Raw genomic sequence first — 7176 nt, 5'->3', positions numbered from 1 at the left:
GAAATGAGAAAAGTCCTTTTTTTTTTTTTTTTTTTTTTTTTTTTTCTTTTTTTTTTTCATGCCTTGGACATTTCTTATAACTCACAGTTTGATTTTTCATTATGCGTTTATCTTACTCTCTATATTTGGAGCAACCAAGCTACTTAACTGCATGCTCTTATTGTCTGGGCCACCATCAACACACAGTCCTTCCTGCTTGAATTACTCTGCTGATGTTTCTTTTCTTAACTAGGTAGATGGCTCCTCAGGGACAGGGCTGGTTGCTTCGCCTGTGTTTGTAACACATCTGACACAGCAGAGACCTGATAAAGTTCAACTTTAATGCAATGCTGGCACCCATAAAACAAAATAATTTATTTTTATCTTCCAACCATGTTCAATAGTATGAAAGGAGTGTGTATTTCTTATTTATTTCAAGGAAGATAGAAGACCTGAGCAAAAATGGAGATTTCTCTAGCGTTGGAAATGGTACAGTTTCAAAATTTGTTACAAACTGTTATGAAACTAATAACTCTGGAATTTCTAGTGGAGTGGAAGTTTTGAAGATCTTACATACTGGATTACTTGAGAGATTGTGTTTCAATAAAATAAATACCTTTTAATTTTTACTTGAACATTTTTAGTGATTTTATTTTATAATATAAAGATCTGAAGAAGAAAATTGTGAGTTAAATGTAAGTATTCCATTTTGAGGTTTAGCTGGATTATTTTAATTTATCTAAATGTTTTTTTTTTTTTTTTTGAATGTTTTTGTTGTTATTGAAAACAGCTTTTCTCACAGAAAGCTCAGGATTATAGAAAATGGTATATTCCAAAACCTGTGGGGAAATCTTTAACCTGCTCTTTTAAGTTGTATATCTGATTCTTCTCTCCAGCACATCTCATGTACCTTTACTACTCTGCTTCTGGGATAGGCCAATAGCACATTATCACTACCAAAAACAAGGATGAAAGTGATGAACTTTCTCAGAAAGGTGTAGTTTGGAGCAGGGGCAGGGATCCTGGTGATGAATGTGATTCAGAGATAATGAATGCCTTCTTTACTTCAGTCTCCACTGCCAAGGCCAGTCCTCAGGAGTTTCTGATCTGGAGATCTGGGAAAAGTCTAGAGAAAGGGAGACTTTCCCTTGGTTGAAGAGTATTGGGTTAGAGATCATCTAGGCAAACTTGACATCCACAAATCCATTGGCCCTGATGGGGTGTATACATGAGGGCTTAAGGAGCTGGTGGACATCAGGTTGGTTTCAGTAGTACCTAGTTGTAGGATGAGAGACAACGGGCACAAGCTGTGACACAGGAGGTTCTGTGAACATGAAGAAAAACTTTACTGTGAGGGTGACTGATCACTGGAACAGGTTGCACAGGGAGGTTATGGAACATCCTTCTCTGGAGACATTTAAAAGTCATCTTGCACAAATCTGGGTTATGTTTTCCAAGGGACCCTGCTTGAGTGGGGAGGTTGGACTTGATGATCTCCAGAGGTGCCTTCCAATCTCAGTCATTCTGTGATTCTGTGAATGTGGACTGTTTATTTATAACATTTGCTAGTGCTTTGTACTTTAATATTAGCATGCAAAAAAGAGAACCTAAAGTCTTCAGGGATTACAGGAAAAAAAATCTGCAAAGACTAGATTTTTTTTTTTATTTTACATAATGGATAAAGGTTAAAGAAAAATAGCTTTGAACTAGAATAATTTCAGGTCTTTTTGCATAATTATTAAATAATTTAATGCACAAATACCACTCGTAATCATAAACTGGGCTAGTGTTGCAATTAAAAGCAAACCCTGATTTTCAGAATATTTAATTCTGTGATAAATGAGCTGTTAGCCCAGTCCCTTATTTTTGTTTTGTTTTTCTCTTCATGCTGTTATTTAAATAAAATAAGCACTACATTTTACCATATGAACTGACAGCAATAGGTTTGTTTAGCTGTATAAAATAAACTCATTGAAGTCTCACCAGGCTCACTGTAGCTTCCTTCACAAAACACTTCTAATAAATGCACAGGTAATACTTTAATATCAGATGTATTTTTTTGTATTCAGACGAGTCCCTCATACTTAAGATATTCTTTTAGCTTATATATGTCTTTAGTTTTTGTTGTTGTTTGTTTGTTTTAAAGAATGTTGCTGTCTTTGCAAGGATAACCAGCTTATTTGGTGGAGTCCTGCTATGGAAAACTTGGGTTATGTCCTTTATGGGTTCAATAAATATTTCAATTCTGGCAACATGCTGTCTGACAAAACAAATAAGCATTCTTTGGATTAATCACTTTTTTTTTTTTCTTTTCTTCTTTTTTTCTTTTTCCCACTGATAATCAACAATTTAGTTGAAAGCAAAACAAACAAAAAGTAAAATATCTATACATACTGCTTGTGTTTTAGGGCAGTCAGAAGCTGTGGGCTAGTGAAATTTCACAGTTGCTTCAAAGACACAGTCTTACTGAAAAGTGATTGTGTAGCCAAAAGTAGCCTTGTGTTGTTTTCTTGAATTGCTAGTCACAAATATATTATTCTTGATGCTTTGCAGACATGATTACAGGCATTGATTTAGTGTCCATCACCACAATAACTGATTTCCAGCTCAAGCTGAAACATAGCAGAGATCAGTAAGAGATGAACCTAAATATATTGTCTGCTGCTTGCTCATGTCACAGGAAAAGGGGACTAAATCTACTAGGGAGCAATGGGCAGAAAATCTCTTTTTAAAAGCTGTGGGTTTGTTCTTCCCTGCATGCCTGCAGTGAGCTCTGAGCCTGGTCCATGCTGTCGAGAAGGCTTTGCCATCAGCATATATTTAGATAATGGTGTTTTAGGCTGCCACTTCTTGACTTCAGCAAAATTATAGCAATATTGGGAGGCACAGCCAGATAGGACTATTTATCATATTTGTATTACATTGCCTTGCAAAAAATACTTGTAAGTGTGCTAGGAATAACACTTAGGGAGATATTTTTAAATTGTCCAAATGAGAAATCTAAAAAATAATAGTAGATGCCTTAGAGCTCCATTGTGTAAGCTCAAACATTTTTTTATTTGAAATATGATCTCTTTATTTCTACTAGGATTAATATATTTTTTTCTTTTTTTCTATTACTCTCAAGCCTGAAAAAAAATATATTCAGCCCCCCCCCCCCCCCCCCTTTTTCCCAGAAATGCATGTATTTAGGTTATATAGCAAGATACGTAATGGAAATATTAGATGTAACTCTAATGTAGGAGACATTTTGTAACTAGTTATTATTTTTTAAATAGCGAAATCAAAAAGATTATCTACATTACTTTTACTTACTCTACAATAAGCTACACTTTTTATGTAAAATCATGTGCTTCTTAAAATTTTTAAAATTTTATCCCAAAGCAGTTTTTTTTTTTTTCACTTCCAAGTTCTAAAAATTAGGTTTATAATGGAAAACCTGTCACTTGCTTAACTACAGAGGTTCAGAAACCACTGTAACTAGCCCAATGACAACAGCAAGTAGACTCATCATTCCAGCATTCCAGGATCCATCCATGTATTTTGCTTCACCTCTTTTATAGTAATGAAGTAAAAGGCATTTTCAAAACTGGGCACTAGTTTTCTATTTTATTTTAATTTTTTAACTTCATCATGGAAGCATAAAATACTTAGTTCAGATTCCTCCAGGGATTCATGCTTAACCCATTAAATGCAGCATGATAAAGTCATAATGTCCAAAGCGCAGCCAGTCTGTGGAAACTGTTTAGCCTCAAAATCTCTCAAATGTCACAAGTCTCTTCCTTTTTGTCTCTGTCTTGGAGCAGATGCTCTCAGGAAAGCATGCACCTTCATGCCTCAAATCCTGCTTCCCTTGGCCTCCTCTTCTTATAATAGTCAAAAAATATAATATTCCCTTAAGTTATTACCATATAATACATAATTTAACATACAAGAATATGTAGCTAATGTACCTTAATAAAATGTAGCTAATGTACCTTGGCTTTATATTTGGAAGGGGAAAATTAAGAGTTGTGGAATTACTACTATGAAGCTACTTGCTATGGGGTTACCTAAAAGACAAAGCCTCTCTCTCACCAAAGGTTCCTATATGACAAAAAACTTCAAACAACCTTGGTGTTACTGGGTTGCCAAAACTGAGAGGTGTAATAACATTTCTAAGTTCATATTCTAAGGAAATTCCATCCAGAATTTAATACACATAAAGCTTGTTTTTGAACACTTGGCAAACACCCTAAGTTGTGCCATGCTTAAAGTAGTGCAAGCCATGGTCAGATAGATGAATTAGAACACTGAAAAGAACAGACATTTGCAGGTTAGATTTTGTTATAGAATGTAAGATTTTTGGGGGGTTAGTTTTCAAGGGTGTAAATGTATTGGTTTCTTAGAAGAAAACATTGGAATGTTTTTATTTATTTTTTTCCCAATGGAAATCCCCCAGAACTAGCAGGAATGAAAACAACTGAAATGTTGAAGTCTTCAAGGAGTGAGCTGAAGACTTATTTCACAGCTAGTTCCAAATACAAGTGCAATAATTCTCAGGGCATGAGCAGAAATAGATCCTCCAGTCTGGATGGCACGGTTGAAACAAAGATGTATTTGGAGTGCTGCATGGTCCACAGGCCATGAGAGACAGAACTGTGAGGGCCTTGATCTCAGTTAACAACCAGCACTTAATAAAAGGTAAAGATGATCCTTTATTTCTACCCTGTCCTGTACACATTTAATGACACTGTTCTTATTGAAGTGGACCCTGTTCAACATGTTCAGACTCATGTTCAACATGAGCTTGTTTTGAAAGTTGGTTTTACTTCCACTGGACTTTCTATCATTCATGTGAGCAACAAAAAAGTGATGCTCATACCAGAGACTTTTTCCTATCATGAGAAACATCCTGGGTTTTGCTGGGAGCCCACTTAACACCACCACTCTTTGGTGTATCCTTTGATTTTTTATGACTGCAAATAATCACCTCACTCCCTTGCACCATCTACAGGTAAACAATTTGGAATATAATAATGGGCAACTAGAAAAATGGGAAAAGGGGGTCTAACATGCTCTTGAATGACTTTACATTTTATATAGTCATTTGTAAGAATAACAACAAAATGGGTGATACTTTTAGAGGACCGTATGGTGTCTTTCAAGATGTGTTGTGGTTGGATTGAAAAGAGAACTGAACCTTTCTAGCATTATCTTCCAGATATTCTAACAGGGTTGTCACTGCAATATTGTTTTCAGACCATCCCTTAAAGCATATGCTCATTCAGTGCTGTATGAGAGTTCCTATACTTAAGAGGAAACTCTCCTTTCAACTTCACACAAATTCTCCTTTCAATTTCACACAAATTTGGAAAAAAAATGGACTGATGCCAATCTCTGGCATAGAAAAACTTAAACTGAATTCATATGATTTGGGATTTATATAAGCAAAGTGGAAACAGAAACAGGATCTCCAGCATGGAATTTGGCCTTTGGTGAAGTACTCTGTAGCTAAATCAGAAATTTCAGATTGAATGTGGAAAGGGAATTGTGTTTTCCTTACTTGTATTTTGAAGATTTGCAGCAGTAAAAAGATGCTTTAAAAAACATAAGCTGACTCAAATCCTATCTGAAGCTCTGCAGTAATTAGTCCAGTACCTGCTGTGGTGAGACCACAATAAGACTGCCAAAATAGGCTGACAATTAAGACTCTTTTAACAGTGGGAATTTAACTTCACATGAACTGCTAAGGGCCACAGGGAAAAAAAAATTACCTAGCCATAGTTCTTAAATTCAGCTAGTCCTTTGCAGCTTGAGGATAGAAACAGGAAGAGCAGACGGGGAGCTGGAAGTTTTCTCTGATGAGGTGGGCAAGCTGACTTTGAAGAAAAGCACTACTGTTAACAGCAGTGAGAGTACACTAATAGGAAGATATATCCCCTGCTTTGTTTTAGGAAGAAATGGAAACTGTTTTGGTTTTAAGAAATGAAGTGAGATGCATTGCTTCCTCAACACACTCCTTTTCTGCATAGATAAAGAAGGCAGAGAAGATGTCTCTTAGTTTGCTATAAATTGATACAGTGGAGAAGATAAAATAAAGAATTAGAGCAGCAAATCATTGTCTCTAAAATCAGGACAGCTGCTTTTTTTGCTCTTTAGCCCAAAGGCAGACTGTGGACTGCAGCATTTGTCACTTTCTTCTGATGACAAAATGAACCAGGGGAATATGTTTTTTTTTTTTTTTTTTTTTTTTTTTTTTAAGTGGATTGAAGATTATACTGGATTTGGCACCATAATGGTTTCAAGAATGCCTGGGGAACTGCAGTTTGTCAACAATGTAGCCTGTGAGTTATTTATTGCCAGGACTATATTAAAGCCAAAACAAAACAACAAAAAACACCCTGCACCACCAAAGGCTGCTTCTTCCCTCCATCATCTTTATTTGTGTATGGAAACCAGAGAACTACAGTTCAAGTTGTGGCCCAGAATGTGGCTTTGGACCTGCTCCAGAGGAAGAAGGTTGGTCCAGTCCCAGACAACTACATTGTTTTAAGATGATTTTCAGCTTTTTTTTTTCTCCCTCTCTCTATCTCTCATTGCCATACTAGACAACCAAGGTACCCCAATGCCATGAAGTTGGATGGGGCTGGAAGGCATTCATCTGAAAAGGTTGTCTTCATAACCTCTGCTGCTTCTTAACTTGACATACACAATTCTTATGATGCATTAACCAGGTGATCCATTTATCTATCTAATTGTCCATCTAAATTATTATCTAATTGTCCATCTAAAATATGTATCTTGTCCAGGAATGTCTTGGTGTTGTCACAGCTGCAGAGTTCATGGCTTATTAGCCATCTTAGTGCCATAAACAGTTTTCTCATTCCTTAGGAAAGCTTCACTCAGGAAGGACATTCTCAGAAGTTGCTCCTCACAGAACACAAAAGGTCATATAGTGGGATTACCAACACTCCTGCTTTCATTTTCTAGCAGAACAGTCAGAGCACTCTTTTATCTGGCAGAGTTACTCCCTGAGGGAATTCAAATCCACATCTCCACCGGTAAGGACAGTGCCTAAGCAATGTTGTTACAGGAAACAGAATGGGATGCCCAGAGGATTAATCTGGCCAAGGTCAAGGTACAAGAACAACATGAATTTTAATGGTTGAAGGAGTTTATTAGGAAGAGGGGCATATTGGTCCCAGTCCTACTACA

The sequence above is a fragment of the Anas platyrhynchos genome, chromosome 2 (genome assembly GCF_047663525.1).
Source record: "Anas platyrhynchos isolate ZD024472 breed Pekin duck chromosome 2, IASCAAS_PekinDuck_T2T, whole genome shotgun sequence".
In the NCBI taxonomy this organism is placed as follows: domain Eukaryota; kingdom Metazoa; phylum Chordata; class Aves; order Anseriformes; family Anatidae; genus Anas; species Anas platyrhynchos.
Note: the sequence above shows the minus strand (reverse complement) of the source record.